The sequence below is a fragment of the Zootoca vivipara genome, chromosome 16 (genome assembly GCF_965207765.1).
Source record: "Zootoca vivipara chromosome 16, rZooViv2.hap1.1, whole genome shotgun sequence".
Lineage (NCBI taxonomy): Eukaryota > Metazoa > Chordata > Lepidosauria > Squamata > Lacertidae > Zootoca > Zootoca vivipara.
The window spans coordinates 11,682,054-11,701,754 of record NC_142599.1 but is presented as its reverse complement, the minus strand read 5'-3'; the positions used below and the strand labels follow the sequence as shown (position 1 = coordinate 11,701,754).

At 44.9% G+C, this 19,701-nt stretch overlaps 1 protein-coding gene across 16 annotated transcripts in view; it reads right to left on the bottom strand.

Moving 5' to 3' along the window:
- The window catches only part of ARVCF (ARVCF delta catenin family member), a 552,351-nt gene extending 532,938 nt beyond the window's left edge, over nt 1-19,413 (bottom strand). For all 16 annotated transcript variants that reach the window (XM_035098127.3, XM_035098131.3, XM_035098129.3 and 13 more), the window contains exon 1: nt 19,112-19,413. The gene's annotated coding sequence lies outside the window, so the exon portion shown is untranslated. The remainder of the gene's footprint in view (nt 1-19,111) is intronic.
- Nucleotides 19,414-19,701: the final 288 nt, after the last annotated feature.

Sequence of the window (19,701 nt, the reverse complement as noted above, 5' to 3'; positions counted from 1 at the left end):
CAGGTTTAGATACCTATTAGGTTCATAAATTACCACATAGCATATATTCAACACAAAAAACAGCGGCAATTTGTTGATGACAAAGGACAGCTGAACATATAAAGGGCCCCACTACCTTCAGTAGCTTAGGTACTTAGCTCATACCTAAGTCTTGCCCTGGGAGGGGGTGAAGTGGGAGATTCATTTGCATGCACAAAGTCCCAGGTTCAATCACTGGCGCCTCCAGGTAGGGCTGGGGGCTGTATAAAAACCCTGGAGACCCACTGCCAGCCAGTGTGGAGCATAATGAACTACATGGGCCACATCCGAGCCATACATTTAAAGCACTATGATACCACTTTAAACGGCAATAGCTTCCCCTCAAAGAACTCTGGGAGTTGTAGTTAAAGGTGTCGAGGGTTGTTAGGAAACCCCTATTTTCCTCACAGAGCTGCAATTCCAGAGTCCCCTGTGGAGAGGAATGGCTGCTGAACCAATCTGGGGTATGTGGGGGGGGAGGTATTTGTAGGTGTAGGTGTTTCATAAAACTGTAGAGTTGGAAGGGACCACCACTGGGGTCATCTAGTCCAGCCCCCTGCAATGTAGGAATCTTTTGCCCAATGTGGGGCTCTCGAACCCATGACCCTGATATTAAGAGTCTCCTGCTCTACTGACTGAGCTATCCCAGTTTGTTTGTATGAGAAAATTAATGCTTCACAAGGTTTTTAAATGGTGCAATATGTTCATGTTTTGAAAGGTATGTATCTTGGAAACCTTGATAATAAGCAATGGAGGAGGAGGGGAGAGAGAGAGAGAGAGAGAGAGAGAGAGAGAGAGAGAGAGAGAGAGAGAGAGAGAGAGAGGGAGGAGGAGGAGGAGGAGGAGGAGGAGGAGGAGGAGGAGGAGGAGGAGGAGGAGGAGGAGGAGGAGGAGGAGGAGAAGAAGAAGAAGAAGAAGAAGAAGAAGAAGAAGAAGAAGAAGAAGAAGAAGAAGAAGAAGAAGAAGAAGAAGAAGAAGAAGAAGAAGAAGAAGAAGAAAGTGTTTCTAATCTTCTTCACTGTGTGATCATTTGCAGTTTCTGGTTGAATGCTTCCCATAACGCCCCCCCCCCCCCGGAAGCATTTTGAGAAACCAGCCACAGAGAGAGAAAGAAACAGACATAAAGAGTCCAGAGAAACGAAAAATATTTTGTCAGGATTCCTGTCCCATTTAGCATCAAGTCCACTTCCTATCCATATTGAGGCCACAAAAACTAATTTGACATTGACAAAAGCAGAGGCCTTTCGAGGACAAAAGGGAGGGATTAAATAGTGTTTAAAAAAAAGAAGAAAGCTTTGCACAGCATTTTATCTGGGACATCGGCATTGTTAAATCTATTAAACTGAAAACAACTTTCAACTAAGCGGCAGTTGAAACATCCACGGACCACCTTTTCAGAGTTCCCAAAAGCTGCAGGCGCCTGCAAACAGTCTGCCTTCAATCACATGCCGTAACTGCATGTTTGCACATTTAAAGTGGATTAAAGGGCTCTGTCGCCCGGGCACAACAAACCAACGCTTTTAAAATGCACAAACACACTATGAAGGTGGTTTGGGGAAAGTGACGGCGAAATGCATTGAAATGTGTGGGATGGACAAATGACTAACAGCAAGACATCTCCTGGACAATGACAGCTCCCTTTCTCAAGCTCTGGGAGGAAGGCCTTTCATTGCCTACAGACAGCCACCCAATCTTAAACAACTCCTCACCCACAATAATACAACCACCAGACTTAACATGGACACTGGTAACAGAGCCTGCAATAAACCCAGATGCCAACTTTGCTGCCACATACACCCAGACAACACCATTACTGGCCCCAACAACATCCAACATACCATCTCAGGACTATTTAATTGCTCATCTTCTAACATTGTGTATGCCATCAAATGCCAACAGTGCCCTTCAGCTCTCTATATTGGACAAACAGGCCAAACCCTACGCCAAAGGATAAATGGACATAAATCTGACATCAGGAACCACAAGACAGAGAAACCAGTAGGAGAACACTTCAATCTCCCAGGACATTCTATACAAGATCTCAAAGCAGCTGTTTTATTACAGAAAATTTTCAGAAACAGACTGGAAAGGGAAGTTGCTGAATTGGAACTCATTACCAAGCTTAAAACCATGGAGCCACCTGGGATGAACAAAGACATAGGATTCTTATCTCATTATGCATGATCAAGCTTTCTTTAGCGCCTCAGCCCTTGCTCCCCCCCCCCGCAGGACCAATTGCAGTCATCAGCAGTCGTTAACAGCCATCAACAGGTTTACCACTCCTATCAGCCCATCACCCATCACCCATTTCCACCCACCCCCACCACCCTCTGTATATACATAAGGGTCTGGTTACTTCTGTTTCAAGTGTATCTGAAGAAGTGTGCATGCACACGAAAGCTCATACCAAAATAAAAACTTGGTCTTTAAGGTGCTACTGAAGGAATTTTTTTATTTGGCAAGACATGCGGATGACTTAGCCCCGAATATTGAAGAGACCACCTTCTTCCCTGCAAACCCTCTTGGGTGTTGAGATCAGCAGAGGGAGCCCCCTTGACAGGTCTGCTGCCACCAGAAATTCAAGTGGTGCTGGACCAGGAGTGGGCACTCTCTGTGTCAGCCCCTAAACTGTGCAATTCCCTCCCCATAGCGATGTGCCTGGCACCTTCCCTGTACAGCTTTCAGGTACTGCTGAAAATGGACCTGTTTGCCCTGGCCTTTGACACCTGAAATGTGTGTGTTTCGGAACCTACCCTATTCCTACAGCTGCAGGGTGGGTTTGATTTAAATCAAATTAATTTAAATCACTAGTCAGTCAGACTTGATTTAAGTCGTCTTCTTACTCATTGCTTTTCTAAGTCCAAAATACTGCAATCTTTCTTCATAGGGCAGTTCCATTCCCTTGATAATTTTGGTTGACCTTTTTTAAACCTTTTCCAACTCTGCAATATCCTTTTCAAGCTGAGGTGGCCAAAACTGTACACAGCGCACAAAATCTTAAAATTATACACTGGCTATGCACAGTAGAATTTGGGGCTCAGATTTCATTTTAACACCCTGACTCTTCCTGCCGCCATGCCTCTCTTGATCTGGGTGTTCAATTTATTTAGATTTACAAAAGGCATCAACACTCCCTGCTTCAGGTCCCAAGTTCTATCCCAGGGGACAGTAAGCAGGGGGCCGTTCCACTGTCCCTCAGACCTTGTGGGGGGCCGGACTATATTTGGAAGGGGAAATTAATGAATTGCTATGCCCCACAAATAACCCAGAGATGCATTTTAAACAAAAGGGCACATTCTGTTGAATGATTGTGTAAAAGTGTCATTATTGTTTCACTGTACCTTTAAGAGTCAGGAAAGATTTAATGACTGGGGCTCTGCAGCTGAGGAGCAGCTCTACAGGTGTTGCTGTGAAGCTGATGATGCAGGGTATATCAGGGGTGTTGTGTGTTGCCTCTGTGCTGGGCGTTTTCCCAGTGTGCTCTTGGTGGGTGGTTTGGTTGTGTGGGTATTTTGTGTAAGCCTAATTTATTTTTTTGTAATTTTTCCTTTCTCCATTAAACCAAGCATTTGTTTAAGCCTTGGTCTCTATGTGTAAGTTCCTCAACCAGTTTCTGCTGATTTTGCTTTTAACCCTAACACATTCTACTCATGTAAAAATACGCTGATTCCTGAACCTCCCCAGAGTGGCTGGGGAGACCCGGCCAGATGGGCGGGGTATAAATAATAAATTATTATTATTATTATTATTATTATTATTATTATTACCACCTGGGGGCCGGATTTAGAAGGCGATTGGGCCAGATCTGGCCCCGGGCCTTAGTTTGCCTACCCATGTTCTACCCCCAGCAGCTCCAGGCAGGGCTGGGAGATACCCCTGTCTGAAATCCTGGAGAGCTGCTGCCAGTCAGTGTAGACAATGCTAGGTGGACCAATAATTTGACTCTCTATAACGCAGCTTTCAGTGCGGCTCTGCTACACCTTGAGATGCCATCATCCTTCCTTAATATTTAAGAGATGCTGCTATCTGTCCAAAGTAAAACATTTCATCATATAAATCAAAAGTAACAAAGCAATCTTTTTTTGGAGGGGGAGAGAGGAGACATAATTTTGAGATCAATACCACCCAAAAAAATGCATTCCTGGTAGTGGTTATTATTCCGGCAGGCATGTTATTGATTATGGTTATAATAGTCTCAACCTCAGCCGCTGTCAATAACTCACTTCTTGTGTTGTCGCACTGTATTAAAGTAGAAGGAGTTTTTTTTTCCCTAAAAAATGAAGTTATGTCACGATGACAGGACAGGAAGCAGAATGCTGCCAGTTTCAGGCAAGATTCATCTTCAATACTCCACTTGACATTACACTGAGAAAATAAAGTCAGATATTGTACTCATCCAGCCAGAGGGAAAGACTTACAGTTGAAACACAGCGGAAAGCTCTTAAATTTATGACCCTTATCTACAGTAAAATTATTTTAACACCTCTCCGTGTGCATATTACTGACATGCCGGCAGAATGTGGCACAGAACAAATCTATTCAATGACAATATATCAAGGATGGGTAGAGTCAGCCCACTTTCGCCTTCAGGGCCTCAAAATATTTGGGCTCGTTACATAGCGGTAGAATGGGCAACTAGCTGCTGAGAGTGCCAATCCGGACCTCTGGTCCTCAACTGATGGGATAGCACAGCTGTAATGCAGGGATGGGGAACCTACGGCTCTCCAGATGTTGTTGGACTCCAAGTACAGTGAGTGTGGCCAACAACTGGACTCCGAGCCCAGATAGCACAGCCGGCGGAAAGGGATGGCATACGGCATAGCTGCCAAGTCTCCCATTTTTCGCAGGAAACCCCCGTTTTTAAAGCCATTTCCCGCTGTTATCCCGAATGGCGAAATATCCCGTAATTCCCCCGGATTTTCAAAGCAGCTCCTGCCTGCCAGTGAGGCTCCTTCTGCGCAAGTCTGGACATGTGCAGAACCAATTTTGGGTGCCGCTCTGCCCATGTCTGGGCACCGGAAATCGGGCAGCGCCGGCATCGGAAGTTGCTTCTATGCATCTCTGGACATGCGTAGAAGCGACTTCCGGTGCCGCGCCGCTGCTGATCCCAGATTTTTCAATCCAAGAATTGGTGGGTATGCATACCATCCAACCTTTTCATTTCAAAAACCAGGACATGCTCCCAGACGAGTCATGTGACCTGGGTTGAAGTGTCACATGGCACCCCAGATAGCCGCCATGATTGTGCATGGAAAAATGGGATGTTCCATTTTTCCCGGGACACTTGGCAGGTATGAGATGGTGGGAAGTGTAGTCCAGTGCATCTGGAGGGCTGCAGATTCCCCCAACCTTTCATAAAGTAACATGCTCCCCTGTGTGGAAAAGCAAGCAAATTCAAGATTCATCAGTATGGCCTTGATGATTTCATGGAACTTGATAGCATTGCTTGATATAGCGGCTTGGTTCACCTGCAATGCTTCTAGTGTGCTTAGGATGCTGGAATTGCTCAAGGGGTTTTGTTAATGATGATGTTAAATTTTTGCATCTTTATTTTCAGATCTTATTAGGATATAAGTCAGTGATGGGCAACCTTTTAAGCTTGGTGTGTCAAATTTCGCCAAAAAACCGAGCATAACTTGGGTGGTGTGTCACTTCGAGAGAAAAAACCATATTTTCGTGATATTTATAGTTTAAATAACAAAAATGTATAATTGTAATATATAACTGTATTTAATAAACAAAAAACTAATTATTTAACCTAACCAAACCAAAAAAACCTTATTTATCACAAAGTGCCCAGAGTTGTTGAGCTTTTTGGGGGGAGCTGCTGACCAAAGTTTTGGAGGTTTTTGGGGGGGGTGCAAACGTTGCTTTGCTTTTGGGGGGGAGAACAGAAATAAATGACAAATAATACCTTCGCTGGAACTAACACGCAGCTCCGACATAGTCTGCCAAAGCGCCCAAAAAAACAGCACAGAACGGGTTAAAAAATGAACGCTGTTACACCCAATCATAGTCTGCCAAAGCGCCAGAAAAAACAGCATAGAAAGGGTTAAAAAACCAATCTCTGGTTAAGGATCCGGGTTTTAACAGTGGAGACAAGCTGTAGCGTGACAACAACAGCACGAATGGGCCGATGGGGCACCCAGCAGTGAGGGCTCTGCGTGTCACATCTGACACGCGTGTCATAGGTTTGCCATCACTGATATAGGTGGACATTGTTCAAGACTGAACTGAACATAAGGCCAGAAAAAGAGAGAAACTGAAATTGGCAGAACTAACCACCCCTAGGTCCACTTAGTAGACTCCAAACAGCCTAGGGCAGTGGTGGCCAAACTTGGCCCTCCAGCTGTTTTTGGACTACAACTCCCATCATCCTTAGCTAACAGGACCAGTGGTCAGGGATGATGGGAACTGTGGTCCCAAAACATCTGGAGGGCCAAGTTTAGCCACCACTGGCCTAGGATAAACAGAATCCCCTCCTCGACACTCCCTTTCAACCCAGTATTCCATCAGTCTGAATGCTCAAAGAGCCTTTTCAAAACACCCCTAACTGAACACGCTCACCTGCGTGACAAGTCACCATTTATCCGACAGCAGCAGACACCGCTGTTTAATCACGCTGCGTTTTAAGTCCACCCGCCATAATGATAATCTAATTATAATCTAGACGAGCTGTTTTAGTGCCGTCTAGGATGAGATTAATTCAGTGGACCCAACCTCAGCGATCTAAACAGCAAAATAAAATGGGAAAGCTGGGGAGAGAAATTGGCAGTGGCCGGGGGGGGAGCCAGGCACTTTATCACTGCATAACCTGGATTAAAACAGGTTTTGCTTAACTATGAGTAAAATGCAATGGAGGCATGAAAATGGTATGTGACCAAAATTATACTGCCGTAACAGCTGATGAGCAAAGTGTTAAAACAAATAAATCAGCGATTTTCGGGAGGGGCTCTTGGTCTGGCTCACTTGTTCAACAGCGAAACAAATGAAATTACATAGCAGCAGCATTATTGCAGCGATAAGAGAATGTATATTTCATTTTTACACACATCCCTTTGCCATACAAAGAATTGCTTTCATTGTGTCCTTATAGCGAAGAGAGCAGAGAAAGAGAAGGAACGTGCTTTTGTACTCCCTTGTAAACCTCATCAAAAGGTTTCAAAACTAATCACCAGGACCTTAGTACCCTTTTGCCAAACTAAACCCGAGGCTGCTTTTTGGCAAAGGATTATCCTTCATACTGGTCTTTTTTTTTTCCCTCTCCCCCTTTCTCAAAAAAGGCATTCAGTCTCTCCTAATTCGCTGCTGTGGAAAAACTGAATATAACATGGGAGATCTTTCCGCAACCAAAAGGCTAGCTGAGCCTCCTTCCAATTAGGAGACTCACAATGGATTTGATCAGAAGTGTGCGTGCGCTCTGAACTACAAGCTCGATCTCAACTCTTCCGCATCAGTTTTTCCCCCTATTAACCTCATGCTTAAAATAGCTTAACAGATGCTCACTTCTTTTAAACAAAACTTTTTTGGGGGGCAATGCTCAGAGGCTAAAATGTGGACAACATCTGCCTCCCTAATCACCCCGCACACAAACAGTTTTTGCTGGAGTACTGAGAAAGCCAGATTTCATTTACACAGCTTTTTCTATTTAAAAGGATTAGGGGGGAAAAGTCATGGAGATAAGTCCATTGACAAGCCATAAGCTGGAACAGTTACAAATGGAACTCTGACCGTTCGGAGGCAGGGTAGCCAAATACTGTATCATCTTCGAAACCTGCTTGTGTGAGCTTGATGGGTGCAAGGATAGGGAATCTGTGGCCTCTCCTTACATGGCCCATCCCATCACTTGGGCCATACTGGCAAGAAATGATGGGTGTTGGCGCTCAGCAACATCTGGGGAGCAACAGGTTCCCTGGTGTGTCATAAATCAATGGCTTTGCCTCCAGGCACAATAGAGGAGGGCTGGTTATGTCCCCCACTGTTCAGAAATATGCTAAGAAAAGATAGCTCAGTCAGTAAAGCAAGAGACTCTTAATCTCAAGGTTGTAGGTTCGAGCCCCATGCTGGGTAAAACATTTCTGCATTGTAGGAAGTTGGACTAGATGACCCTTGTGGTCACTTCCAACTCTACAATTTGATGATTCTATTATTGTCTTGAACTTTATATATTAATAATAATAATAATAATAATTATACCACCACCCTCCCCCCACAGCTTTAACAGGCCATATATTATTTAATGGCCAAAGTCCTGGGTACAGAGGACTGTTTTTGCCTGGTGCCTAAAGATACGGAATGAAAGCATGAGGCGAGTCTCTCTGGAGAGAGCATTCCACAGACAGGGAGCCACCACAGAAAAGGCCCGGTCTCCTGTTGAGACCCTACAAACCTCTCAGGGGTAGGGGACATAGAGAAGGGCCTCCGATGACAAACTCAGGGTCTGGGGCCGTTCGTATGATGGGAGGCGGTCCTTACGGTATTGAGGTCCTGACCTTTACAGAAGTAGGGGATACTAGCTGCATATGTACTACCGTAGTACAGGCATCCCCAAACTGCGGCCCTCCAGATGATTTGGCCTATAACTCCCATAATCCCTAGCTAACAGGACCAGTGGTCAGGGATCATGGGAATTGTAGTCCAAAACATCTGGAGGGCCGAAGTTTGGGGGTGCCTGCACTAGTATGTTTGGTTCAGTTAAGGCAGGTGTGGGGAACCTTAGGCCCTTCAGACCTTGCTGAATGGCAGCTGCCATCAGCCCAGGCAAGAATGGCCAAGAGTTAGAGATGATGGGAATCACAATTCAGCAAGATCTGGGAGGCCACAGGTTCCCCATGCCTAATTTAAGAGATCCCCCACACATACTCATTGTTGTTGTTGTTTAGTCGTTTAGTCGTGTCCGACTCTTCGTGACCCCATGGACCAGAGCACGCCAGGCACTCCTGTCTTGCACTGCCTCCTGCAGTTTGGTCAGACTCATGTTCATGGTTTCAAGAACACTGTCCAACCATCTCGTCCTCTGTCGTCCCCTTCTCCTAGTGCCCTCAATCTTTCCCAACATCAGGGTCTTTTCCAGGGAGTCTTCTCTTCTCATGAGGTGACCAAAGTATTGGAGCCTCAGCTTCACGATCTGTCCTTCCAGGGAGCACTCAGGGCTGATTTCCTTCAGAATGGATAGGTTTGATCTTCTTGCAGTCCATACATACACATACTCATACAGCATCGTAAAGCCACTGGTTTTCTCTCACACATGTGAGGGCAACAACCACTGGTTGAGAATACAGTAATAACATTCAAAACAGCAAACAAAGCTGTTTTATATTGGGTCGGACTGTTTGACCCATCTAGCCTCCTGCAACCCAGCTGGTCCTCAGTACTGAGATTGAATTTCTCCATGCAAAAATGGCCTCTGTCACTAAGCAACAATTCCTCCCCTCACCAGATATGGGGTGTTTTGTACCCACCCCATGACAGCAGTATGATTATATTACTACATTTTCTCCAAACCAACTTCCCCACTGCCAAAATCATTATAACCCAAGATAATTATAACTTAATTACTAAGAGGGCTCAAGGATGCCTTCTTGTTTTGAAATTGTAACTCATTCTAGTGGAGCCTGCAACAAAATGTTGCAGCATAGAGTGCTGCTGTTTCAAAGCCAGCCATGGCCTCCATTCTATTTCATCCCACCTCCACTCCAGTTTTTGTTGTTTTTTCCAGGGGGAGGGCTTTCCTCTCAACAGTTGGCTAGCATTCCAAGATCACTTCCTTAATCCCCCACTAAAAGTATTTTTATTTTCTAAAAATTGTGGTGTTCTCCTCTACCCATGACAGCAACAGAGAATGCTTGTGGCAAGCTTTCCAAGGATGAACATGGTCTGAGTTGGAATCTAATTTATTCTCAGAGGCATGGAACATACCAAATTGTATTTCCTGCCATTGTTTCCTTTTTTGATGAGCTGGGAGCTTGCCCATCCAGACTCAGTCATCACCATAACTGCCTGGCATACCATAATATTAATTGTCACTATTTCTGATTATTCTCTGGCTCAGTTCAAACACAACAGTCAGCCAAATAAACCAAGAGTTGTGCCCACTTGTTCCAATTTCTGCTCTCTTCTTTGTGTGGGAATTCAATTATTTCCAGGTTTTTTAAAGCACTAGAAGCCTGGTATGACACCGCCGCCAGATCTTAGTTCGACATCTTCGTTAGTAAGGAAAGCAAATCACAGTTTATTAATTTAACTAAGGTTTAGCAAAAACCCTGAAGTCTTAAAGGGAAGGGAGGCTGCCATGTTCACAGCACTAATAAACCAGGGTTGTTGCAACTGAACCAAGCCTCTTCTTTAAGTTTTGCAATCCAGGATTCTATATCTGAGCTGCGATATCCAAGGATGTGCACACAACAGTTTCCCCCTTAATTATCAAGTTGGTACAAATTAATTAATTATCAACTTGGTACAAATATGCTTGCATTATGCACCAGTAAATATTAAAGGTAAAGGTAAAGGGACCCCTGACCGTTAAGTCCAGTCGCGGACACTCTGGGGTTGCGGCGCTCATCTTGCTTTACTGGCTGAGGGAGCCAGTGTTTGTCCACAGACAGTTTTTCCGGGTCATGTGGCCAGCATGGCGAAGCCACTTCTGGCAAACCAGAGCAGCACACGGAAACACCGTTTACCTTCCCGCCGGAGCAGTACCTATTTATCTACTTGCACTTTGACATGCTTTCGAACTGCTAGGTTGGCAGGAGCAGGGACCGAGCAACGGTAGCTCACCCCGTCGCGGGGATTCGAACTGCCAACCTTCTGACTGGCAAGCCCTAGGCTCAGTGGTTTAGACCACAGCGCCACCCACGTCGTTCCAGTAGATATTAGAAGACCTCATCTCTCGCCCCGCCCGCCCCCCCCTTGTGTGGTGAAATGAGCATCCTCTGACAAGTTTTGCTACAGCTTTGCCTGTACACAGCACTGATTGGCCAACAGTTGCAGACCGCCCGCCCTCATCCCCAGAGCAGATTACAGCAACAAGATTATGCTTTTAAGAAAAGTTGCGGCATGAATGTTCATGAGTTTTATCTGCTCATTTGGCATCTTATTTTTATATTACATTTTATTACATATTAAAAAGCATAACCCATTTTGTAGCATGTCATAGAAGGGAGGTAAAGGTAAAGGGACCAGTCATGACCGACTCTGGGGTTGTGGCGCTCATCTCGCATTATTGGCCGAGGGAGCCGGCGTACAGCTTCCAGGTCATGTGGCCAGCATGACTAAAACGCTTCTGGCGAACCAGAGCAGCACACGGAAACGCAGTTTACCTTTCCGCTGTAGCAGTACCTATTTATCTACTTGCACTTTGAGGTGCTTTCGAACTGCTAGGTTGGCAGGAGCTGGGACCGAGCAACGGGAGCCCACCCCGTCGCAGGGATTCAAACCGCCGACCTTCTGATCGGCAAGCTCTAGACTCTGTGGTTTAACCCACAGCACCACCTGCGTCCCCTCATAGAAGGGAGGATTACAGCCAATCACCTGCAGAACCATTTCTCCTCATGCTCAGTCCTGGAGGTGAGTAAGTACTCAAGTCAATAACATGGTGGGTATATTTCTATTTCTTATTTATCTCCTATTACAGCAGGCCCACACTCCCACATCAGCCACAGTTGCCAATAGCAAAAACAAAATGTTTACACACACACACACACAGAGAGAGAGAGAGAGAGAGAGAGAGAGAGAGAGAGAGAAAGGGTGTTAATGAGGAAGGAAATGAACATTTGAAAATGCTACAGAGAAAGATAGGAAGTGACCAGCAAAGTAAGATTAAAAAGAGGGTAAAAATAGAAGGTGTGACCAGAAAGTTCGGTGAATGGTCACAGAATTTGGACAGCAAGAAATATTCAAACATACAATCGGCATCAGAAACCCACAAAATGTTCACAATTGTGTACGGAGATGAAGCTGTAACTCGAAAGACAGTGTATGAGTGGTTTAAGTGTTTCCATGAAGGGCAGCAAACCATTGAAGACGACCCTCGGTCTGGCAGACTGTCGACGAGCAGAACGGTGGCAAATGTCGGCAGAGTTCGAGGGATCAGCATTTGTCCGTCCGAATGATGGCGGAAGAACTGCATATTCCACGTGAAATCGTTACTGAGGTTACTGAGTTGTCCCACCAGATTTCTTTCTTTTTCCAAAACTGAAATCTGCTCTGAAAGGGCAGAGATTTTCCAACATTTCACACGTCCAAGCTGCTGTGACGAGGGAACTGAAAGCAATACAAAAAGAGGACTTCTCCAGAAGCTTCCAACTGTTCTACAAACGTTGTAATTGGTGCATTGTATCAGAGGGCCTACTTTGAGGCCTGTAAGGTATGTATGTTCGACTATTTCTCGCTGTCCGATTTCTGTGACCATTCACCAAACTTTCTAGTCACACCTTGTAGAAGGCAGACTTGAACAAGGCATCGTCTTCATAGAAAGAAAAAGTCTAGATCCACTGGCACTTCCAGCCTAAAACTGAACTGGTTCTCCCATTCTAACTTCTATTCAAGGTATAGAGATTTTTCATCAGAGAAATGAAAGGCCTAGAACCACAAACCTCCACGCTCACTGAAAATCATAGCTAACGGAGGCTTTCAATTTTTACTCGAAGTTCAGGCCTTGCATCGCTTCCTTCTCTCTAGGGTTAAATTTGCAAAGAAGAATATAAATTAGTCCTCTACTTAAGGATAGAAGAAGATTTTTGTTAAGTCTGCATTTTTAAGCAGACTTTTTAATCTAATTCGCATCTCCTGGACCAGTTCACAATTGGAATGTAATTATCTTTCCGATTCTGCATGACACAGCCCTTGGCTCATAGAAAGAAAGAAGCAGTAGAAGCCCAATGCGTCGACAAACATTATTTTAGGAAAAAATGTTTTAGAAATATGTACAGAGAGATATTTAAATACGTATTCTAACAATTTTTCATGCTGGCTTTTAAAGCCACAGATTAATGTGGTAATGAGGCTCAACAGACATCTGCGTCTGTGAAATTGCTATGGATACTAATCTATCCATCCTTAGGTCCCCTTTGAATTCCTGTTTTGAAAGAAAAGCAGGGTGCAATATAAATAATGCAAATTTGCAAGTTTATATTTTTTTTAAGGTACTGATAACTCTGAGCAGGTTAGTGTCAAGCATAGGTGAAATGGAATTGACGATGAAGGTGAGAGAGAAATTAGGCAAAAGATAGAGGCAAAGAAGTCTCTAAATACCAGTTGCAAATGGGGAGAGTGATGTTGTGTTTGGGTCCTGCTTGCAGGATTCCCATATGCTTCCAGTGGGCCACTGTGAAAACAGGATGCTGGACTAGAAGGGATGTGGGGCTGATCCCACCCACGGCCTTTGGAAGCCTTGCAAGGAGAAGAACTGTCAGAAAACATTATGTGACAGGTATTCCTGGGGCCAAGGTGAAACTTTGCAGCTCCCTTGCTATTTCTCTTGCTGCCAGAAGGTGTGGTGCCATTAATGTAGCCTTGTTATATTTATAGCACTGAAATATTGTTTTTTTCTTTCATTGCTGTATTTGATATTATGTTGGTGGTTCATTACATCGCTACAAAATTGCCCTTGCAACTGCAGGTTTTGAGATGTTCTCCCTTTTTTTCTTTGTTGTTGGAAACTGCATTGAGCGGGATTCTTTTTGTTAGAAAGATAGCACAGTGGTACCTCGGATGTTGAACGGAATCCATTCCGGAAGTCCGTTCGACTTCCGAAACGTTCGGAAACAAAAGCGTGGCTTCCGATTGGCTGCAGGAAGCTCCTGCAGCCAATCAGAAGCCATGGAAGCCCCATAGGACATTCAGCTTCCAAAAATAGTTCACAAACCAGAACACTCACTTCCGGGTTTGTGGCGTTCGGGAGCCAAAACGTTGAGAACTAAGCTGTTTGAAAACCAAGGTACAACCATATACAAATAAACCGATGATGATGATGATCCAGCAGAGCCCTTATTGTGTTCTTATAAAACCCTACACTCCATGTGACATATTATATGCAATTTTGGGGGGTGGGAATGGTCACTTCCACATCAGGAAACCAGATAATGATAGCCTGGAAGACAGCCCATATAGTAAAGCTAACTAACAATGCACAGGTGAGGGAGAGCAGGCAACTTGAGAATGCATTTATTGAAAACCTGCAGCAGGTGAGTCACGTATTTGTGCAAGTGGGGTCAGGGAAGAAATCTGATTTGAATAGCTTTTCAGTGATTCGGTTCACATTCAGTCAACTTAAGCCATTGACACTTTCTGAAACAATACACAAACCAGACACAACCCAGACACCTGAGTAGTGGAAGCTTGTCCATTAAGTCAAATCGGAAACTGCCCTACCAGCCTCAGTCTGTCCTCAAGAAGCCCCCTCTTGCCTGACTTCTTACTTACAACCATCCCAGGGAGTTGGTCCTGGCTATCCGTTTCCTCCCCTTAGCCCTACTGTTGCCCTTGTAGGACTCGGAAGAGAGGAAGATGGGGACAAAGTCAGAATTAGGTGACTCTGCCTGGCTGTGTAACACCACCTGCTCTTTGGGCTCCCTGCCTTTTGCCCCAACTGTCCCAATGAACATCAGCAGCTGCTGGATTTGAGGCTCATGCAGGGCTATCCCAAGACATGTTGATGCCTAAGGGCTAAGGCAAAGAACCAAGATGGCACCCCTCCTCATTCCATGTGTAGAAGCTGAATCCTGCTTCAACACTAGGGGATGGAATAGCATCCTGCACAACACCCATGGCAGCAAGCCACCTTAGGGAGCTCAGTAAAGGCTAAGAGGCAACAGAAAGAAATGGCTGGTACCCTGTTTCTCATATTTTAAGACATACCCATAAAATAAGCCATAGCAGGATTTTTAAGCATTCAAGGAATATAAGCCATACCCCGAAAATAAGACATAGTGATAGGCGCAGCAGCAATGCCGGCCGCGGCAGGAGGAGGAAAAAAATAAGACATCCCTTGAAAATAAGCCATAGTGTGTTTTTTTGAGGAAAAAATAAATATAAGACATGTCTTATAATATGAGAAACACGGTAGGAGGGGCCTCAGAAGGGAACAACCTGGGGGATTCAAGTAAATAGAAAACTAGACAGAGAGGAGGGGCAGTAAAAGATAACAATGGCCTAAGTGTTCATCACACTACACTTCAGTTCAAAAGGGAGAAACAAACCCCATTCTTTTTTTCCTCCATAGCTATAAAAGGGATTTCTTTACAGCATCCATGTCAATGATTTATACCCACACAATAAAATATTAAGAGCAGCATATTATAGATCCGATGTTACAACAGCTCTAACAAGTTTCCTGATAGATTTTTTTCCCCTCATTTCCGAAGTTATATATACCCTCCAGAGGCATTTGCAATGCTCTTGCAAATTGCACTGGAAAAAATAAGATGTACCAGCTCAGATTCCCATAACTGTGATATGTCTGCATACACATGATGGCCCCTAGATAAATGTCAAGAGGTGTATTGTTGGTTTTTTTAAGCAGAGTTATGACAGAATATGTAGCGCTCACCAATATGCAAAAGGAAAGAACCTGGTGCTAATACAAAGCTATCCTGTGTGTGCGCGCAGAGACAGCAACACCGCCTTTTGCTAACTTTGTGCCGGTCCTTTCAACAGAGCCAAATGCATTTTTAGAACCCTTTGCAGGAAAATCCCAAATGACCAACAACAGCCACTACTTTCAGCCCAATAACTGAACTAGTTATTGGTATTGCCAACAACTATTGGGAGAGAAACCCAATTTTCCGTTTGATAAAAGAACGCACCGAGAAATTCACCAGTATCCAGTAAATGTGGCTGTGCTTCCTGTTTTCTGCTGCTGGCCCAAGATAAAAAATATTTTGGAAAATGAGTTAAAACTAACAACAGGATATGATTTGCTGATAGATCCATTGGTTCCACTGTTTGCATATGTACCGGTATGGATATGTCCGCCTTACCAGTAGATATGAAACTGATCATATGCTTGCTGGCAACTGCCTATGTAGCAACTTGTTATATGTATTTTTAATAGACTAATAACAGACGGGGAGGTAGCCCATATAGTAAAGCTAACTAAGAATGCACAGGTGAGGGAAAGCAGGCAACTTGACAATCCATTTATTGAAAACATGGAACAGGTGGGTCTTGAATTGGTGTTAACAAGTAGGGTTGGGGGAAGGAATCTGACTCAGATCACTTTTCAGTGATTCAGTTCACATTACATCAACTTAAGTTAACTGACACCTTCCAAAACGTGGAAGCAAACAGGAAGCAAACAAAGCCTAAGCTTTCCCTCACTATGGACCACTTGAAAATTGCTGATGGTTTTGGGAGAACCACTTAAAATTTTTACTGCCTGTTGTAGCAGTTGTAATGCACTGTGCTGCATGGTTTTTATTTCTTATATTTTATTGTATATCGCAAATTCCGACTCCATAGATTTCAGATTGCAATGCATCAGAAACAGAAGAAACCATACACATGCAATTTAAAAACCAATATGAATATTTAATACGGGCATGCCAGTGACCACCACCATTTTCGAACCCCTGCATTATCAAGGTAACCTCCAACAGTCTTAACCGATTCCATGAATCAAGTGGCAAGGAACCTCTGGCTTGGGGACTGACTGTACAATATGGCTGCCCATTCTTAAGTTCAAGACACTGAACAGGGGCGCTGGTCAGAGTAGTGAGGCATGCTGGGAAATCACACCTCCTTGTGGGCCAAATGCAGTACTCCAGGCCTCTCTTTGTAGCCCTTGGGACTTTTCCCAGGCCACATCTCCTCTCCCAAACTCTGCTCCATTACTCTTGATTGCTTTTGCCTGGCTGGAATGTTTCCTTGAACTCAGATTAGGGAGGCGGGAGAAATAGGATTAAATTTGCATTTAAAGGCAAACCCACCTAATTCGCACTTGCCCAAACAATTAGTAAACAGAAACAAAGCAGTCCTTCAAAACCCACACCTCTGCTAGTTTCTCAAGGCAGCTCTCCAGAGCCAAGTGATGGGCACAAAAATGTCCATTAGTGTGCATAAAATTGCATGCTTTTGTGTAACATGCACAGATGCATCACATATGAGGAAATTGCTTTGCAAAAAAAAGTGTGCATTAGGAGAAATTTGCACCAAACTGCGGATGAATTTTCATGAGGACTTTCCCTTTAAAAAAAGAAAGAAAAGAAATCACAAACTTATATGGAAATATGGAGAGCTGAATTGAAGAGGCAAAAACTGAGAAACTGAAACTGACAGATTCACCCATCCCTAGTAACTAGCCTCAAGTAATTGTCCAACCAAATATATTACATAGGAAACACTTTTTTTAAGAAAAGCAGCAGCTGGTATATTTATGTTGGTTTGGTTTTCATGCTGTTGATTATGTGTCTCTCTGTGTGTGTTTTTTCATATGAAGAAATCATTTAATGAAAGAAAAGAACAAAGGGGGGGATCACCAATATCTTCCAAGCCACGATGCTTGAAAGAACATGAACTCTCCTGCGTTCTTAAGCCTTACTTAGCCGGTTTGTTCAAGGAAAAAACAAACAAACAATTTGCCTAATGAAGTACATCATATAAACATTTCATACATTATGGAAACAGTGAGTGGAGGACAAACAGCCATCCTTTCAATGTCCTGGCTCACAACACAGATCTGCTTTCTTGTAGGAAGGAACCAACATTCCTGTTTTGCAAGTACCTGCTACCCTGCCATATGCTATTTTAGATATACTTTTTATACACACACAAAGCTCAGAACAGCAACACTGCTTCCCCCCTGGTTTGTGTGCCCTTGAGGGTTGTGTGGGAAAGCAAACCCTCGGCTTCGCCGTTCCTACAATTTTGTAAGTTTAGGAGTATCCATTCCAATCTCTCTGGAAACTGAAACTTGGCAAGCCGCTTAAAGCAGAGACTGCAGCATGTCATCTTGGCTAAGATACAATCAGCCGGTGTCAATATTCTGTCACTTGGGACTAGAACTCTCTCTCTTTAAAACGGCACAGAAATAAACCTTATCCTCGCTCCCTGGAAGGAAATACATATTTATCTGCAAGCAAGTCGCTGCTTTGACATATATAAGTGGCGCCTGGAAACATCTCAAAAGCAGGAGGAGGGGCAACGGGGGGGGGGGACTATGAGAGGCTCTGCAGTGTGAAGAGGAAAGGGGGGGGTGGCACCCACTGCGATACTATCCAAAGCAGCTAAAAGGAATGTGAAACTGTGCACTCCTGTAGGCATGCTTACTCAGAAGTAAACCCCACTGTGCTCAGTGGGGCTCCCTCCAAGGGAAGCCTGCCCAGGGCTGCAGTTTTCTCCCCAGAGAATTAGCACATTGCATACAGCCAAGTCTATTTATCCAATTTCATCACCATGGTGGCACTGATTCTGAAAAGGAAGGAGCAGGAAACAGGAGTTCTCTCAAGTTCTTTGCAGCCCAGGGAAGAATTCTTCAGGCAACAGAGGAAAGTTTAAGGGGAAAGCTAGTTTTTTTTAGGAGGGGGCAGGGTGCACAATCATCTACCTATTGAAGAGGGAAAGTGCAGCGTGGTTTAAGCCTGGATCTGGATTGTTCACAATGCAAACCACGCAGAAGGGGGGGAGGGGGAGGCGCCGATTTCCTAGTACCCTGACAAGAGCAAAGGCTTCCTTTTGCAATGCAGCGTTCCCACACGGCACAATGCCTGGTTGTTTCGCCTTTTTTGCATATACGGTTTTTCTCTCTCTCTCTTTTCTTCCTTTTAACCCATTCCCATAGCAATCCGGAACACGCGCTTGCTCCTCCACCGCTCCGAAACAATGAGCGAGCACACGGAACGTGGGCGATTATCCCTAATATGATTAAGCTTCTCCAAAAAAAAAACCAACAACCCACCACCCTTTCACATGGGGGAGGGGAAATGCGCCTACGAAGCCGCAACCTTTGTAGGCAAAACAAAGGTTAGCGTGGAAAGGGGGGGGGGAGGTAAGGTGCGCTCTCTTTGCACGACATCAGATACAACCCCCCTCCACCCAAAAAAGATCCATGCTCGTTGTCTCTCTCCATCAGCACCCCCAATGACCCAGATCAGCTCACCATCTCCTCGCCTTCTGCTGCGTCTCCGCCTTCAGCTTGAGGATGATCCTAGTCATGGGGAGAGATTCCTCCTCGCTTCACACGATCGCAGAGGAGGCGGGCTGGCTGGAAGGAAGGAAGGGGGAGGAGCCGCCTTCAAATCAAATACTCAGCAATTGATCAGCAGAGCAAGAAGGTCAAAGCTTCGCGCGCGCACCCTGTATCTCGCTCTCCTGCTTTTCGCTCTCGCTCTTGCCGAAGCTGCCAAGCGCACCCGCAAAGATTCCTCCTCCCCTTGCAGATTTCTCTCGCCTGGCTCGAGAGGAGGAGGAGGAGGAAGACAGACAGACACACAACACACACAGGAGGTGCATCAGGGACGAGCCGAATTGCCTCCCTTTCCCAGCTGCCCTCTCCCGGCCCTGCAAAGCTTTCCTCGTCTCGCCAGCAGCCTGGGCGCATCGGAGAGACAGTCACACTCAGTTGCCTCCGTGCCCGCAGAAGGAGCGAAATGGGAACGCGCTGACGACCCCACAAGCAGCGCGGAGGGGGAGGGAAAGTCTGGATCTCTTCTCTAGCCCTCCTTCGCTCTTCCAAATATAATTTTAATA